Source organism: Leptodactylus fuscus, chromosome 2 (genome assembly GCF_031893055.1).
Source record: "Leptodactylus fuscus isolate aLepFus1 chromosome 2, aLepFus1.hap2, whole genome shotgun sequence".
In the NCBI taxonomy this organism is placed as follows: domain Eukaryota; kingdom Metazoa; phylum Chordata; class Amphibia; order Anura; family Leptodactylidae; genus Leptodactylus; species Leptodactylus fuscus.
The window spans coordinates 205,975,234-205,994,725 of NC_134266.1; the positions used below are offsets into that span (position 1 = coordinate 205,975,234).

General features: G+C 43.0%; 1 protein-coding gene across 1 annotated transcript in view; it reads left to right on the forward strand.

Annotated features, from left to right (window-relative positions):
- DIAPH3 (diaphanous related formin 3) overlaps window positions 1–19,492 on the forward strand; it is a 458,292-nt gene that overhangs the window by 20,991 nt on the left and 417,809 nt on the right. The window lies entirely within an intron of this gene.

Sequence of the window (19,492 nt, forward strand, 5' to 3'; positions counted from 1 at the left end):
TTTTCTACAGTGGCAGCACTGGATAAGATTTGTGGGACATTCATCCACATGATGCCACTTACTCTGTGAGATGTAAGTCTGCAGATCAACCACAATTGTATTGTCCTGCACTTGAAGCTGTGAGTATAGGACAGTAGAGCCCCAGGGTACTGCAGTTCTGTACCATGTAGCTTCATAAGTCAGTATGGCGCTCTCTGTATGGATGTGGACTGTGTACTATCCTCAGCAGGAATACATTGGTGTGATACTAGGGTGTTTAGCACCATTGCAGGTATGCTGTGCGATATTATGTGTTGTTTCAAAACGGTGGTCATAGCCATAAAATTGGGGCACCAGTGGTTCTGAGGAAACTTCTCAGGATGGGTGCGGCATTTTGTCACCTTGTTCTTAGGATAAAGTCTTTAAGTCCAGGCTCAGCATACATTATAACCAAATAGTTGTGACATCACTTCCTACGACAAGGTGTAAATAAGCCCTGCACTATGCATACATCAATAGACTTGCTTCTCTTTTTGGGTCCTTGCACTATAAATCGTATTCCCAAATATGTAGGAATCGCCCTTATTCTGCGTTGTGCGCAGTCCCGTCTATGGGTGACTTGTTATATAGTTGGAATCCTGAGCAGATTTGTATAGCTTTGGCGAATGCTATTTGATATAACTAGTATTAATACTGTAACTTTCTAAGGGTTCGTTCACATCTGCGCCCGGTCTCCGTTCTGCAGGTTTCCGTATCCTGTACAAAGCAGAGGCAGGAGACGGAAACCTGCAGGACTCTTTCAAACTCATTCATTTGAATGGTTTTGAAAGATGTGCGGCGGTGAGCGTTTTATGCTCGCCACCGCGGAACAGTTTTTTTTTTTAAAACCGGACACAGAGTCGGAAATGCAGTACTCTGTGTCCAATTTAAAAAAACTGGTTTCGCAGCGGAGAGCATAAAACGCTCACCGGCGCTCACGGCCAGACCCGATCTGACAGGTTGCATGCAGAAGACGGAAACAACAGAACTGAGACCCGAACGCTAGTGTGAACCTAGCATCAGACTGCACTGATCCCACATGGATATAAGAACACTATGATCTTTATGGTAGGTTCAGGTGCATAACATTCTGCAGTGTATTTTCCATGACAGGAATCTGAGGCTGACCCTGATGTGGGTCTTCGCAGGGATCACCCCCATTGTCATTCATTTGGGATAAGCCTTGTGTTTTCTATCTGAACTATGTAACATGGTACTTATGTCTGCATTAGGAGAAAATGCTGGAAATCTGTTGGGTAATTTCTGTAAGCATGTGAAAGGAGTTATGGTGACCCCATCCACATCCATGTCAGGCAGAATGTACATGGACAGCCGTATAATTCTCATTATATCTCTATATTATTAACTATTTTTCCAATTATTAATGCTGTAAGTACTATATGTACATTCATATCATTATCTGATCTAAATGAACAATTGATAGAAAACCTTGATAATTTTTTTTTTTTTAATTCCGATCGTAGTCCTAGTAGTTGCAGAATGTGGAGTTGCGGTCACATTTACACTTTTGGGTAATTGATTCTGTGTGTCTGATCACGAAATACAATGGTGAAGGTCATTTACATCATGTCAAAGAATGCGGCTTTTATTCTGCAATTTCTTCCTCATTTAAATGTATGTCTGCATCACAAAAAGAGGTGGAAAGGTAATTGATTTCAAGCCCAGGCAAATAATGCAGTATTTTCTTCCTGAAAAGGTCTGCTTGTGCTCTCTGTGAGATTAGCCTAATGACATAATGATTTTGCATGTCTGAAATATTGAACATCAGGATTGCAGAGGTAATTTGACGCGTTCCCAGGTTTATTGTTCATATCACCTTTTGGAGGCTGTTAGATTCCTCTTGTCTGTACCATGGACCACTGTTTTCCTCATGGAAGCCAGTGATGTGAGCGAAAATGTTACTTGTCTCCATTTAATTGAACAAATGTGTTAGCGTAGCAGTATGCTGATGGTGTATCCTGCAGAGTTAAACAATATGAATTTCTATTACAATAATGATGCTGATGAAGGGTGGTTTCTCTATTAAGAACGAGAATAAATTATTCATTCCTTTTATCCTCTACAGAGTTTACCACAAATGGCTAGGCTCAGGATAGCCTGCATATATGTCTCCATGTTCAGCAGGAAATAGTGGCATTTTACATGTGATATAAAGTGACTTTACACGACAAGCAGTCGCTTGGACTGTACAGTGAAGTGGACCAGCAGAGTTCTTGCTTTACTACCCAATATACATGTAGATGGAGTCAGAAGAACCCTATTCACATTAGATGGTTGGACACGTTATTACTGACATATATCTAATGTCCATGCTGCCCTAGGGGGAGAAGTCTTTCCCCTGGACAAGGAGCATAATTATTTTCTGCCATCTGCTTTTAAGTGCAACAACTGTCCAAGACGTATTGATGGTTACGGATGACAGAAGTAGTAAGGCTTAACTAGACACTGATAACTTGCTGCAACGTGATATCTTATCCCAGAACAAAGCAAGAACCAATCAAAAGGTTGAGTCAAAGTTCTGTGCCACAGCATACATTACTTATGTCACGTGAAAATAAACTTTTCTCCATCTGTAGGACGGATTTATCCAGCAGGACTGACTCTTTATTTTCAGTTATACCAATAATCATTGAGATCACATGGTGCTGAGACCACAACTATTGTAGAATCTTTTATCGCCATGCTGTGATCATCTTTGCTAGACTCTCCTTAGATACAAGCAGGAGAGTAAACAGATTTGTAGAAAGCACAGCATATGAACCCTGATGATCAAGTTATTTATTTTTTTTTGTAAATTGTGAGCCCCATATAGTGCTCACAATGTACTTTTTTTTACTTTTTCCTATCAGTATGTCTTTGTAGAATGGGAGAAAATCCACGCAAGTATGGGGAGAAAATACAGACTCCTTGCGGAATTCAAGCCCAGGACTCCAGGGCTACAAACCTGCAGTGCTAACCACTGAGCCCCCTATGATCAAGTTATTTTACAATAATTATACAATATTCATTTTGGAGTCGGTAATTGATTTATTTTTTCTGACACCACCCAAAATAGGTCCCAACTTCATGACTCCGCCTCCATGAGTAACTACAGCCCTGGATACAAGAGAGATCTACTTTTACTCCTTCTTCTGAGTGTTTAGAATGAACTTGAAATGATACTATTGGTAGCTACTGAACATTGCAAATTGCAGCTGAGATGTGGATTCTGAATTGCATTCAAAGGGATTGACTATGTGGTCCTTAAATGAAGTGTCAGCACAAAATTAAACTAGTTGCAGCGCCTTTTAGGGCTGTCGGAATAGTTTACATTGATGTATTTCTTATTTGGGAATTTTTATTTATTTATATAGCACCATTAATTCCATGGTGCTTTACATTTGGGGGTTACATACAGTACACAGAATATACAGGCAGATATAATACTAACAATGACCGACTGGCACAGCGGGGTAGAGGGCCCTGCCCGCGAGGGCTTACAGTCTATGAGGGAAGGGGGGTAGAGACAGAAGGTGAGGGGGGAGACTGTACAGATGGTGGTGTGGTGATGGTGTTATTGGAGGTGTAGGCCTTCCTGAATAGCTCCTTTATTGTTGTTGTTAGTCAAAGGAAAGGAAAAGGGCTTTGTAGGAGCATTGCTTTCCATCAATGGGCTTCACTATTTGCTGCTGCTCAGCTCCGCCCTCTAACTGTACTGTGCATGTCTGATGGCACCCTGCCCCCATCTGATGCCAGCTTCCTTCACTTCCGGGTGCAGTGTGCCATCATCAGACAAGCACAGTACAGTTAGGGGGCGGAGCTGAGCAGCAGCAGATAGTGAAGCCCACAGATGGAAAGCAATGCCTCTCCAAGCCTTATTCTGCTCATTTGCATGGGGATAAAAGGACAATTTTTTTTTATAAGAAGGGAGTAGTGGTCCTAAATAAGAAATACATCATTTTAAGTTGCGCTGACAGCCCTACACTGTACTGTGATTAGTTTGTATTTCAATTTTGTGCTGACAGACTCCCTTTAAAGAGAGAATTTTCTAATTTATGTGGATTTAACTAGCACTCTCATTGACTTGTTGGGCCCAGGTTTTTACACATTCTGAACATGTCTATTACATGATTCTTATTCTACAAGCAGAGAAAAGTCAGTGTCTGTGAAATGTAGTAGTACATAGCGTTCTAAGTCTCCACAAAACGTGACTGGTGCACCGCCGTGCAGTCCTATAGCAGCACGCTAGTTTAGGTGTAAACTGAATTTTATTGAAATTTTCAAAATAAAGAAACAGAATCACAATACATTACAAAATAACAAAAAGAAGACGAACCAAAAGCAAGTTCAATAACAGGAAAACGGCAAAACAGTGCCCTAAACGGGCCAAATAAGAGGCAGAAGTGCCAGAAGAACACAAATCAAAACAAATCAAAAAGAAAATCTGCAGACACAACACGGCCCCAAGAGCGATACCAGAACAACACAGAACTAGGGGAAGACAAGACACCACGAGGACAGGAAACGAAAGGAGGGGAAGGAGAACAACATCTAATTTAGAAGAAAGGAACAGAGCGAGACAGAAGAAGAAAAGTGGGACGAAAGACACTTAAAGACCCCAAAAGGGGAACCACCGGAAAAAAGGGTTAAGGGAATATCGAAGAGAACTCAGTCGAATCTTGGAACACAATCCACGGCCGCCAGAGGGTCTCGAACTTAGACGAATCCACAAGGTCCTCCGCTACAATAGCCTCCATCCTTCTAATGAGGAGGAATTCCTGGAGCCACTCCAACAGGGAGGGAACCACCGAGCTACGCCAATGGCGTGGAATGACCGTCCTGGCGGCCGTCAGAAAATGGCGTAGTAAGTCACGTTTGACCCTAGAAATCTTACCAGGGATAAGAGAGAGGAGGGCCAGTTGAGGGGATGGGGACACAGAGCGACCACTGACCTTAGAGTACAGGGAAAAGACAGATGACCAAAACTCCTGAATCTTTCCGCAGTCCCACCAGATATGGAGGAAGGAACCCACAGCTGAACCACAGCGCCAACACTCGTCCGACACAGAGGGGAAAATGCGATGCAAGAGGGTCGGACAACGGTACCAACGGGACAAGATTTTATAGTTTTTCTCCTGCGCACTACAGGGCAAAGGCAGCTTGTGAGTCAACAGGAAGGAACGTTCCCAATCAGCAGCAGACAAACGGTGGCCCAAATCAGAGTCCCAAGCTTTGGTAAAGGGGGGAAGACCGGGGGCAGAAGCCGTAAGGAGAATGTCATAAAGAGCAGAAAGAACCCTAGTCGGCACCCCGTAACGGAGGAATTCGGACTCCAAAGCAGTCGGGGCAGCAGAGAGGATGGGCTGCAAAGAGAACCGACGAAGAAAAGAAGCAAGTTGGTTGTACTCTAACCAAGACAGTGTAAAGTCAGGGGAAGAAGCCTGTAGCAGGCTAAGAGGAGGCAGAGCAGAGGACCCAGCAATGGACCCCAGACGGACATCGTCAAAAACGGACCAACAAAGAAAATGATGAGCGGTGCGGCCGGGGGGAAACATACCATTCCGAAACAGAGGCGTCAGGCGACCCGGGACCTTGGCAAGGGAGAGAGAGGAGCAGACGGAATCCCAAGTGGACAGAAAGTGGGAAGAAAGAGGAGAGACGTGAGTTAAGGCCGGCCGAAAATGAGAGGGGATCCACGGAAGAGAGGCAAGATGGGCAGAGAGAAGCTCCGCCTCAATGGAGACCCATTGTTTATCCAGAGCCCGAAAACGCCAGTCGAAAAGGCGGAGCAGGATCGCCGAGCGGTAATATAAGAAAGGGTCAGGAAGCCCCGCCCCCCATTAGTCTTACGACGAGCAAGGGTCCGGAATTTAATCCTACTACGTGAGGAGCCCCAGACAAATCTACCAAACATCGACTGAAGAGTCTTAAAGTAACGCCTAGACACAGGGATCGGAAGGGCTTGGAATAGGTAAAGGAACCTGGGCACGACGTCCATTTTTAAACCATTAATGCGGCCAAACCAAGACAACCCCAGAGACCCGTACGCCCGCAGATCGACAGCAGTTCTCTCGAGCAGAGGGAGGTAATTCAACTCAACCAAGGCAGAGGGGTCGGCAGGAATCTGAACTCCCAGATACTTAATAGAGCAGGGCTGCCACTTAAAGGGGTAACTAGCAGCCAGTTGCAAAACCTCCGACTGTGCGAGGGAAATGTTAAGGGCCTCGCTCTTGGAAAGATTGACTTTAAAATTAGAGGCATTACTATATCGTCGAAATTCATCAAGGACCGCGGGAAAGGAGTCAAGCGGCCGAGCAACATAAAGTAATAAGTCGTCAGCATAAAGAGCTAGGCGAACCTGAGACTGGGCCAGTGGAAGACCCGAGACGTCCGTGCGAGATCGAAGCGCGACCGCCAGGTGCTCCATTACAAGGGCGTAAAGTAAAGGAGATAAGGGGCAGCCCTGTCTAGTACCATTACGCACAGAAAAGGGATCAGATAATAGGCCATTAACCCGGACCCGCGCTGAGGCGTCGCCGTATAGGGACAGGACCTTATGCAAGAAACCGGAGCCAACATTCACTTGTTCCAGGGTGGCGCGCAGAAAGTCCCAATGAACGCGGTCGAACGCCTTCTCGGCGTCGATAGACAAGAGGCACAAGGGAGTACCCCTGGAGCGTGCGGCACCCGTAACTAAGAGAGTCTTACAGATGTTGTCCCTGGCTTCCCGGCCTGGGATGAACCCCACCTGATCAGTGTGGACCAAGCGAGGCATCAGAGGGGAAAGACGATTCGCCAGAAGCTTCGCGTAAAGTTTTATGTCAATATTGAGGAGAGAGATAGGGCGATAACTCGCGCAACAATGGGGGTCCTTACCCGGTTTAGGAAGAGCCGCAATTGAAGCAGAAAGAGACTGACTCGCGAAAGGAGTATCCGCATCCAGACTATTAAACACACGAAGGAGGAGGGGGGCTACCTGAGCCTTGCAAGTTTTAAAGAAACGAGGGGTAAAACCGTCCGGGCCCGGGGATTTGTCCAAAGGGGACGACTGAATAGCCTCCGTCAGCTCCTCCTCGGTAAAGGGAGAGTCGAGGGCAGACCTATCATCCGCATCCAAAGTAGGGAGGGCAGTAGACGCCACATATTCCCTTATCTTAGTCAGGGCAGTCTCCGGGTCCAGGTCGGCATAATGACCCTTCAAATTATACAAATCATGAAAGAACTCGCGAAAAGCACCCGCTATGGAGGGGGGATCATGAACTAAGCGCGCCGTGCGGTCCCGGATGCATGGGACATAGGTCGTCGAGAAGCGGGGATGAAGGCGACTACATTTGTCGGCATGTTCGTAAAAGTCAGCACGCTAGTTTAGATTGTACCATCAACAATCACTTATACTCTGCCTTACCTTTTGGGAACCTCATGTGCAGCATTTTTTATTTTTAAGTTCTGACACCCTTTCTGTATGCTCAGATAATAGACTGGAATTTAAAGAGGACCTTTCATCAGATTGGGCAGAGGCAGTTCTATATACTGCTGGAAAGGAACTGTACAGCGCGATAGGCGCTGCTGGGGAGAAGGACGTTCCTGACTGTCAGGAACACCCTTCTGACTGTAAAGCGCTACGGTACCGGGACCAATAGCGCTTTACCTGGGGCACAGATCGGGAAAGCTGATAGTGCACTGAATTCAGCGCACTGGCGGCTTTCCAGCAGTATATAGAACTGCCTGTGCCCAATCTGATGAAAGGTCCTCTTTAACAGTATGCAAATAAAGTGTGGCAGAGGCTAAGTAAAAAGTATGGGGTAAAATGGTACCCTTCAAGTTAGGTTATAGGAGTACTATTTTTTTTGTTCTTAGGGAGCCTTTGTAATGCATTGTTACTGAGTTGCAATGAGTTCAGCAGCTGATAATATGGAGGGCATTTAGTTCAGTGATTCTGGCACGAGTTATTTTGCCTGTGATATGGCATTGAAGTTGTACACTGTGCCATGCTGTAATGCAATGAGAGGATAAATACCATCATGAATAAAACAGCCAGTGTTGACAGTAAATACTGATAGGATCCTCTGTAGACAAGCTGTTATTGTGCTGGGATTTGGGGACCGGCTGTAATGATATCCTGCTTTTTTGACTGATATGTAATAGGAATGGATCAGAGATGACGGTGAGTCAGTGTTATACTGGTGTAAATAATTTCTCTTTTACTGTACAGTTCTGGAAGCTCATATAGAATGATTATACTGGCAAAGGGCTTTCTCCCTGGTGAATATTAAAAAGCACAAAACCTTTAAACTAGTGCCCATTATTTATGATGATTGCTTTTCTGTAAGCTGATGCAGATCCAAGCGGAGTCCTTTGCTGCTGTATACAAGCTGCTCCCTGTATCCGCTCCCAGCCCTGCCTTTAGTACACTTAGAATGGAGGTATTGATTTTCCTCCACACACCAGTTTCCCGAGCTCTTGTGGGATCTCCAGATACTCTCGCTGCAGCCATTTGGATCATACGTATGTGGAGACCAATCACAGACTCACAGATGAGCAGTCAAGCTTTTCTATTCCCCTGTACAGAGGAAAGTCGCAGCTTCGGCCTTGAGCTCAGTGCTAGCAGCTCCTGTCAATTATGGAAAGCAGGTCTGCATGTTAGAAGCTGCACCTTAGGCAATAGAGTTGGTGCCGAGTCCGAGCCTTCTCACCCAGTTAACAAGGGCTCTCTTGTACTGCTCCCATCGATTTGCAGATTTGTTCACAGCAACATGTTTCAAGCATCTCTGAGGAATTTTGAAGCTGTAAATGTTTGGTTTTCTTGTTTTATCTCACTGAATTGCATATATTTTGTGAGACTTGTTAGTTCTTATTGTGAATATGCAGTATGGTCTATTAGGCCAAAAAAAAAAAAGTAAAATGTTTTTCTTTGTACGTGTGCATACTCAATATGGAAACTTGCACTATTTGATAAGTTCTAAACTTATTTGCCTTTGTTTACTTAGAACAAAGAAATAATAGCACGAAGATATAATGCATATTTACAGTAACGCCACCATACAAAATCTGCTGTAGAAAGTCATTGTCAAGTTGCAAACCTTAATGTTAAGTTCAATTTTTATATAGTTTTCAATATTGTATAATTAAATGCATAGTTGGTTACATATTTACTTTCTCAGGAATTCCATTTCTTACTCCCATTCATGTCAATCGGAATCTGCTCAAAGGTTGGGGTCTGAAGCTTATTTATTTATTTGCTAATGCCCTCCAACCCCAGCAATGGAAAAGGTTTTCTTACTGAGTTCAGAGTTTTTTGGTCAGGAATGTTCCTCAAAAGCAGCCTCCAAAAAAGCCTCCCAATAGAACTCTATTGGGAGGCTTTTTTTGGAGGCTGATTTTGAGGTGGATTCCTGACCAAAAAACTCTGTGTGAACTCGGCCTTAAATACACTTGGGCAGATTTAAAGAGTTAGGGCTCCTTCCCACAGGGCAAGAGGGGCGGATTTTGGCGCTGAATCCTCCTCAAAATCTGCCCCCTCACAATAGAGGTCTATGTAGACCGCTAGCGGAAAAAAGAAGCGAGCTGCCCTTTCTTCAGGCAGATTCCGTGGCTGATTTAGCGGCAGCACCCTCCGGTCTAGGCCCATTCATTTCCCACGTCTAAATCAGGACCAAAATACATGGTCCCGTGCTCCATGTGAACGGGGCCTTAGGGAGCCTTCACACAGAGTAAACGCGCGTGTATTTTTTTTTTTTTTGTAAATGACATCATGTGGCTATAAGAAATTTTTGCTGTATACCTTATAAATGGAAAATTCTTCTACTTCCTGTTATCAGCTCCTCTGCCACCTGGTAAACTTCTCAATTCACTAAGAAATCAGTCTACCCTATGGGCTGCAGCTCATAGAAATCTACGGAGAGGGGGTCAGGAAGAGGATTGAGTGAGTAGTAATGAGAAACGGGTATCCAATATAGATATAATAAGATATATCTTATCTTATCCCAGAACTGTACATGTCCTGTGGAATAACTGCTATAAAAGGACACAATCAGATGACAGAAAATGAAGGTAAATTGAGACCGAACTGTGCTTTTAGATTTTTCTTCATTTTCTGGCCCTTCATCATACTGCTGCTGCTCTCACTTGCTGATCAGCCCCAGATAACAAGTGCCCGTTCTGAACTTCTGAGGCAAGATCGAGCAGGGTACTTATCCCTTCAGTGTCCTGCTTCGACCTCTGCCTCCCATTGAAAAGAATGGGAACAAGATTCAGTGTGGAATTTGGCATTGGTTTTTTGGCCTCAAAATTGGCACCAAGTATTCGGTGTGAACATACCCTAAAATTGCTATCAAAGAAAGCTTACTGTTTCCTATAACAGCTTGTGCCTGTGTCTTACTGATTCATACTGGTCTGTATGTGAGTGCTGCCTGTCTTCACGCTAAATACAGATCTTTCAGTGAACTGAGCAGTTTACCAGACAGCAGAGGAGCTGCACACAGCAGACAGATCCCCTTTCCTCCGGTAAAGAAATATGTTACAAAGTTTCTTATATTCACCTGAACTATATACAAGATAATATTTGGAAGGGGCCACATGGTGGCTCAGTGGTTAGCACTGCAGCCTTGCAGCGCTGGAGTCCTGGTGTTCAAATCCCGCCAAGGGCAAAAAAAAACATCTGCAAGGAGTTTGTATGTTCTCCCCGTGTTTGCATGGATTTCCATCCCATATTCCAAAAAAGAGGTGGATGGGATCAGGGATCCGCGCTCAAAAGGTCGTGTGGGAGAGAAAATGGTCCAAAAACCATTTAGTTGAAAAGGAATATTTTTTTTATTGTAGAAAAAACAGTAGGCACAACGCGTTTCGGATTACAAAAAAATCCTTTTTCAAGTGCTGGAAATAACAAGAACACATCGGGCGGGTCAGCTTTCACGTCCTGTGCCTCCGCTGAAGAGCTATTAGTGCCAGTACTGTAGCTCTTCACTGTCAGGAGGGCATTTCTGACAGTCAATCAGGAACGCCCTTCCTCCCCGCAGCGTCTATAGCGCTGTACTGTGAGAGGGGGGCGTTGCTTACCGCCCAGCCATGACGCTGAGTGGCAAGGAACACTACCCTTCCCCCCCACTCGTCTATGGGCAAGTACTATCAGGAGGAGAAGGAAAATGTTAGTTCTTGTACCGTGTTAGCCAGTGGGTTGGAAATATAAAAAACAAAAAAACTTGATCGTCTTCAGTAGTTGATACCTTTTTAATGGCTAACTCATAATGATGACAAATTACTGACGTTTCGGAACCTCCAGGGTCCTTTATCAAAGTAAATTTAAAACATTTCTGAAGGATGCATATATATATACAGAGAAGGCACTAAGGGTGTCAGAATTCCAGGAGGAGGGGGTGGGTGGGGGGGTTACACCCCCCCCCCTGGAATTCTAACACCCTTAGTGCCTTCTCTGTATATATATGCATCCTTCAGAAATGTTTTAAATTTACTTTGATAAAGGACCCTGGAGGTTCCGAAACGTCAGTAATTTGTCATCATTATGAGTTAGCCATTAAAAAGGTATCAACTACTGAAGACGATCAAGTTTTTTTGTTTTTTTATATCTGGAGGAGAGGAGGCGTTCCTCACCGCTCTCACAGTACAGTGCTATAGATGCTGCTGTGAGGAAGGGCATTCCTGACTGACTGACTGTCAGAAACACCTTCTGACAGTGAAGAGCTATGGTATCGGCACTGATAGCTCTTTAGCGGGGGCACAGAACGTGAAAGCCGATAGTACATTGAATTCAGCGCACTGTCAGTTTTCTAGTGGTGTATTAAACCGCATGTGCCCCAGGAGGTGAAAGACCTCTTTAATGAAAGGGGCTGCGGAAACACGTCCTGTGCACATGCCTCACACTGAGACATTCCCATGCGCAGCCCGGTTGCAGCACAGTCTGCAACTGAATTTAGGTTCGATTCACACCAGCGCTGGGGATCCATTTGGGGATTCTGTGCCCCTTTCCGTGCGGAAACCTGGCGGACCTCTTTATAGTCTGCTTGGGAACTTGAACTCAGGCGTGAACCTAGCATAATGTGTATGCTTAAAGGGAGTATGTGGGGAGAGAAATGTTTCCACTGTGCATTCACTAGACTGGTTAAACATCCTTACTCATATTGATGTGGTTCTATAGCGCATCAATTTTAGATTTGTAGACTGAACTGGAGGACCATAAGGCTTATTATTCGGCCACCTCTGCTGATGCTCTTCTCTATGTTAATGCAATGGAAATTGAATCGGAGTGGGTGACATCGAAGAGGATGTTTGCAGAAACGGCCGGAGTGCACCCTTCTGTACTCTAATAATCGGGAACCTTCATCTATAAGGATGTTTTTCCAGTGAGATGAATAAGAGAACTTATCTCTCCCCACAATACCCCTTTAATAAAGCAGAAATCACTACTGAGAACATAATACAGCACGTTTCTCTGATATGTTATATGTCCTAGTTTTTGTGTTGCTCTTATATATAAATGTTTGTGTTGCGATATATCTAAACTAAATACTGTATCCAAGTTAGGCATTGTAATGATTAGATTGTACAGGTCCCAATGTTCTATAATTCATATTTTGCTTTTCTAGGCTTTATAGCAGTATGTGTGACATAGTATATGTAGATGTATAAACAAATAAAGCGAGTACTATAACCCACAAACACTATACAGATATTCTCCCGATATTTCTGTGTGCGGTTTCATTCCTGCAGAGCTGTGCTGAAGGGCTTTGTCCTCCTGTTGACTTTAGATCATGGATATTTTCATCTCTGCCATTAGATGGCTCTGGAGTCCATTCCTATTTGAAGGCAGAGCGAGAACAGGAGCTCATAGTACAACACAGGCAACCCTCAAGGGGTAGAGAGAAAATAGAAATGTGGGGGGAATGCATTGTTTTAACAAATGCAGAGAGACTTTTTACTTATTTCCAGACAAATTGAGACAGCACATTGCCTGGCCGCTCCTCTGTCTTGTCATGGAGTATTAAGCGACTGCAATCTACATTTCTACTGGACCTGCATCGTGAAACTTCTAATACTCAGACTGTACTTCTGGTGAAACTTATCTTTTTGAAGTAAGAGAGAACAAAAGAGTTTTGCATGGAAGATGCTAATTTTATTTTCTAAACCATGAAAGCTTTTATAAGTCATAAAAGCTTTATTTAGGAAATCGTCAACATTATATTTTTTTTTTACAGAAAGAAATTTCAACTTCAACCACTGCATTTACAGTACTGTGAAAAGATGCCTACATTAAATGAATAGCTGTAATACTAGGTCTATAGCTCCAATTAAGGCACAGGCTTATCACTCGGATGCTGCTGCAGCTAGTGCTAGGGCTTGGGGAATAACAGAATTAGAGGGGCTTCGAGGATCCATGAACTGATGATCTATGGGTAAGTTAAAGGGGCTCTATCATTGGGAAAAGTCATTTTTAACTAATCACATCCTTGCATAGCCTTTAGAAAGGCTATTCCACACCTACCTTTTGTATGTAAATTGCCTCAGTGGTTTTTGACTGAGCCCGTTTTTATTCATATGCTATCATTTAGCATATGAATAAAAACGGGCTCATTCAAAAATCAGAGGCAATTTACATACAAAAGGTAGGTGTGGAATAGCCTTTCTAAAGGCTATGCAAGGATGTGATTTAGTTAAAAATGACTTTTCCCAATGATAGAGCCCCTTTAAGAATATGTGATTATTGAGGGTCTGACTCCTGAGACAGAACAGCTGGCTAAAGTGGCCACAGCATTTGGATGGGAGCTGCACCTTTCCACTGAATTGTGTAGGGGCTGTGTTTGGTATTGCAGCTTAGCACTATTCATATGAAGGGATCAGAGCTGCAGCTATAATGTGTAACCGCTAAACGTGATATCATAGGGAAGAGGCTTCAGAGCTTATATGTGCCACAACATCTTAAAACAGCTCATCAATGGGAGTCCTGGTTGTCAGACCACCACTGATCACATATCAGTGACTTATCCTATGTATAGCTCACCAATATCTAATCCTCCCTAAACCCTATTAAAGTTGTGGTCGGAGTGACAGTATTGATGGGCCATCAGTATTTGGTTGTTGGGTTCTCATCTCTTGGCACTCCTGCAGATCACTGTCTGAGAGTATGACCGTGCTCAGGAGACTTGTAAATGCCATAGCACAGAGGAAGCCTTCCAAAGTCTCAAAGTGAAGTGGTTTATTCACCCATGAAGGTGTTTCAGCTCCTCTATGGAGGCCATTCTCTATACTGGACTTTATTTGGGTCCATATACCAAAATGCTGCACACTTTTTAGCTGCCGTTTTTACTGCCTTACAGCTTTATTCATTTCAAGTGAAAGGGTCAAAGCTGCAATCCAGAGAACAGCTGCTAGTGACTAGTAAGTATAATGGCATTCCGGTGTACAAACCAGTGCAAACAATGAACAGACAACATTTCTCATGGCTTGCCCAAGTATCCTGGTGTGTGATATAGGTCAGCCGCTTCTCATCATGGCAGATCTGAGGGAGAGGCTGACGCAGGAAGAAGCTGCTTATAGAACAAACCTGCCTCTGTTCTGGAGCAACAACCCCTCTTTACATGGCCCAGCCCATGGGGTAATGATTGAGAGTGAACTATCGTTGTCCGCTGCTTTACTGCATATATAGAGTGACTTTAGCCAACAATATAGCATAAAAATGTTATCACTCGATATAAGGGCATTTATGGAGTGTCCGTATTTCCATAAGTAACTGTGGATCAAGGTCTCTCCAGTTTCTCCAACATAGTCTTGTAGTTAACAATTGAAAACACAATATTTGGTAGGCCACATTGGCTGAGCTGCATGAGAATGAGTTGTATTACTTTTTGCTGGTGTGTAGTACAAGTATCTAATCTTATCAGTAAGGGAGCCATCTTGGCTTTCCTTCTCTCTTATTCGTACTGAGAGGGACTTGTCCACTTCAGCAGTAGGTAGCCATGTAGTGAATTAGTTTGATGCTGAGATGGAGCACAAGTCAGTAAAGAAAGAAAAAAAAAAAAACATTAATGTGCTTGGTTTTCACCAAGTGAAAAAATAAATGATAAAATGTGATTTACTGTGTACATCACAAATTAGTACATACAAGTGCCAAAACAATTTTATCATAGTGGAATTACTATACTGTATTATATTCTTTTCATAGTAAAAAAAAAAAGTCAATAGTAAGCAGAGAGTTAAGGAGCTTTGCCGTTTGTAAGGTGGATGTTGGCAGGGGCCATGTTTAACAACCTTCACCACCTGCTCGTGTGAGGAAAGAGCTGGTTAGATGTTGGTCTCGTTGCCAAGCCTGGTTTTAACACCTGTCCTCTCTTTCCAATACTCTATTCCACTAGGCTAAAACATTGCCATCACTTGGCTCCTAACCAGCGTCTTATAACTGGCACTTGGCACCTTAGTAATTGCTTTTGAGGATTCAGTACATATAACACTTAATTTCTGTCTTATATCTGCATCTGAATGTCACAAAGAGGTCCTTGGGGATCTCTCTCTACTTGTCGGAGAGGAACGTGACTAGCTACAACCGCGCTCTCTCTCTGAAGGACTCCGCTTGACCATTAATTTTAATGGACTTCTTATAATATATCCTTTCTCCTGCATTGTCTCTGTGGGGATAAGTGTGGCTACCTAAAGGTGATTGGGTGGGGTGAATACAAAGCTGGCAGCCTGAGGCTGGCTGCTTTTTTTTTGCAGATTTTTTTTAGCCAAAACCAGCAGTATAATGAGCAGAAGAGAGAAGTATAAGATCTTCCTTTATATTTGCCATCCCTACTGTAGCTACTCTTGGGCTTAGCTCAAAAAAACCACAGCAAAATCTGCCCCCCCCCCCAAAAAAAAAACAAAAAAACCCAAACAAACAAACAACCCCAACCCAGCTTTTCTGCAACTTGCGGTCTTACGCTATCATTCAGGTCTGTACGGGAACCTGAAAGATTGAGATCCTGTCCGCTTAAAAGGCAGGTACCAGTGGAAACCCGCGAATCCTATATATATATATATATATATATATATATATATATATATATATATATATATATATATATATATATATATATATATGACTATAATGAGGTCTGCCAGCTTTTTACTGGCTTTATATTGAAAATTCCTCTTTGCATTTTAAGTGGAGTCTGCACAGAGTCTCTTATGAAGACTAGGAGTGTTCAATTCCTAGGGGACAGACATCACCTGAATGTAACATCTCCCTCCTCCATGAAAATTCTCCTCTGCTGAGATTTAATTTCACAATATGCAAATGAGCAATCTGGAGCACCAATGGTGGCTATGTTGCTCCAAACTGCTGCTCCTCCTACTGTTCTAATACCCATTGTTTGAGTGACTAGGCCATGGAGATATGCTGAAATCATGCCTGCCTCAGTGGTCTCTAATTCCTAATTCACGCCAGTGTAATGTGGGACATATCCATTTAGAGCTATGGAGCCGCCCTCTGTGCCCCAGACTACTCATTTGCATATTGTGCAATAAATATCTCTGCACAAATTTTCATTGGAGGGGGCGGAAAGCATTAAATGAAGGTGAAGCGGACCTAGCTACCTGTGCTTCTGGTTTAATCAGGCTTGTGCAGGCACCATTTGCAGCTGTGAGGTGGCTGCCTGCTATATACTGCTGTTGGTACTAGCTGTATATGAAGAGCTCAGTTCATAAACTTTCTCCATATTTCTTTCTTTCTGACTTTGTCATACTTGTACATTAAATGGCATAAAGGGGTTTTTCATCCCCAGATGACGTTTTTGTGTTGTTCTTCATGACCTATACACAGAATAGGTCATCAGTATGTGATCAGTAGGATATGGCACCCACTGGCCCCATACATCAGCTTCTCCCATTGATCCTGTTCCAATAATGGGGGTAGCGCAGCAGCCCCATCCACTGTATAGTGGCGGTTAAAGGAAGTTGCTCCTTTTACTTGAATAGGAGCAGCCTGCACATACTCCCCACCCACAGTACTAGCTTGTGGACCTCCATAGATTATACTGATGGGGCTTCAGTACATGAACTCCGTTTGGGGCTTTTAATAGAATGTCTATACAGTATACACAATTCCTAATATTCACTTTTGTATCCTATCACACATTAGGATGTTGCTTACAGACACTACATAGGTGATCTTCTGATCCTTACATGACACGCCATACACTGAAGGTGTGTGGCCATTGAAGTCCGTGCATGTGCCCTGTCAGAGCATCTAAACTCCACATGATAGATGGTATTAGTGTTGTCAGGCATACCTTGAAAAGTACCTGGTTTAGTAAATAAAAAGAAAAAAATCCTTGCGGTGATGGACTGTTTTGTGGCATAAATAATAAGTTTGAGATGGATTTTGCAGGTCTGGCCTGAAGTGTAGCACTGTGCCATAAGAGCCTCATTGGTGTGTATGTGCTTTAAGTAAATACCTTCTTTGGGAGAAAACTAATTAGAATCCCAGCCGCCACTTTCATGAGCAAGGTATATTCATTTGTAGTGATTAACATGGCACATTGATTGGAATCTGCCAGCTTTTCTGCCGCTTTGTATTTCAGCTGAAATTGCTCTGAAACATCCAGCTACACATGATGATTAAAAAAAAGGAGCCGGGCTTTTGAACTGCTGCTTGGTTTTTAGTGAAATATGTGCTTTGGAAATCATCTGCAGGCTTGTGTTTTATTCTCTATTAATGTAATTAAATCTGATGGATATGTGAAATGAACGTGGCTGGCACTAAATCTAAAATGAAGTTTCAACTCTTCAGTAGTCCTACCAAGGAAGCGTTTTAATTGTTGGAAGCAAATATTTTGGACACAGATAATGCAATGTTATTAAAATATAATTTCCATCTGCTTTATCTTCCCTTTTTGTACAATCCAAAATAAACATAAGACAATAATGTCAATTAGCACACCATGTGGAAAGCATAAAGTTACATCTTACAGTCTTTTGTAGCGCAAAATTCCAGTTCCTACATTTCGGTTTAATTAATTTCAGATTAGTGTCAGTGCCAATTATCAGTGTGATTACTCACTAAGAGATAATGCTCAATAGGGTGCTCATTTAACTATCCTTGAAGATAAGTGTTACTAATTTACAAATCCAGTGCACCCAAGATGAAACAACAGCACAGCAGTGAGGAACATGCCTTATCACCTCAAAGTGACACTTTAATAGAAATCTCTGGGATTGACAGAGCCGCAGATGTGTGTACTGTATGCTGATTTTACATTGCACTTCCTGAACATTCTGGCTACGATTCTCTTTATCTGATTTGGTTCTTGTAAAGCCGCCATATCGTCTAAAATTGCTTTGGCCATCAGTAACTCTTTTCAATAAGCTATACACATTAAATAGCTGGTGGTCGACAGCTATTCCCTCCGACCTCTCCATACACATACAAGCCTGGCTTAGTTGAGTGTGCATGTGTTCTGTATGTTGAGGGGACAACACTGCCCCCAGAGGATTGGGGTATAATGAAATGCAAAGGTCCTAATGAAGAAATAATTGTGCGGCACTCCCCTTGGTGAAATGCAGGTAAGTGTTAAATCTCCGCTCCACACTTATGTTGGCCTGTGTCTGATGATAGAACTGGTGAGTGCAGAGGGATCATTTCTTTTATTGGGACTTCTATGAAGATGTTGTTTTCATTACTAGAGTGCCAGTTAAGATCAAAGCTGATAGTTCCTGAAAGGGCAGCGCTAATCTTTTACTATAGACTTTCTTGTTATAAAATTAAATATGGTTGTTTCTTTCTTCCACCAAAACCTTCTGGGAGAGAGGGGGGGAGACCCATATAAGCATAAGATATTGAAGAAGAATTGGCAAGTTTGGCCAACCTTTCTCTGTGTATAGAGGATTATGGTGTTAAATAGGACCTGTCTGCTCTTCTGACATGTCTGGTTTAGTTATTGAAATTGCAATTTTGTGGAACGTCTGAACTTGAAACTCTTTCTGTGGTTTCTCTGCTATTCCGCTTAGAAACAATTTGTGTACATTGAGTACTTATTGTTTCCAATTGGCGGTGTGTAACAACAATCTGATGCCGTGGAATCGGTTCTGACAGTCAGATTGTGGAAGGACACATGTCTTATGCTGGGTTCATACTATCATTCACATTTCTATCCTTGAGATCCGCATGGGGAAAAGCGGAATCTGGGACATAGTCTTGTATGGAGACTTGAACGCTAGTGTGAACCTATCATTAGAATGGAAACTTACACGGGGGGTTAAACTAAAATTATCTAAGTATAGATAATAGTCATGTGTCAATAGAAAATCTGGTGCAGTTAATAAACTGAGTGTCCTAGACTAATTTAGAAGTGATCTGTTTGTAGAGCGGTCCTGCCGGCGGTCAGTGCATCGCACCGCCAGTCACTTGTACCATCGTGTGGCTTCGGCCACTTGTTTGCAACATTACGTCATTCCTTATACCCCTGATGAGTCTCATACCGAGACGAAA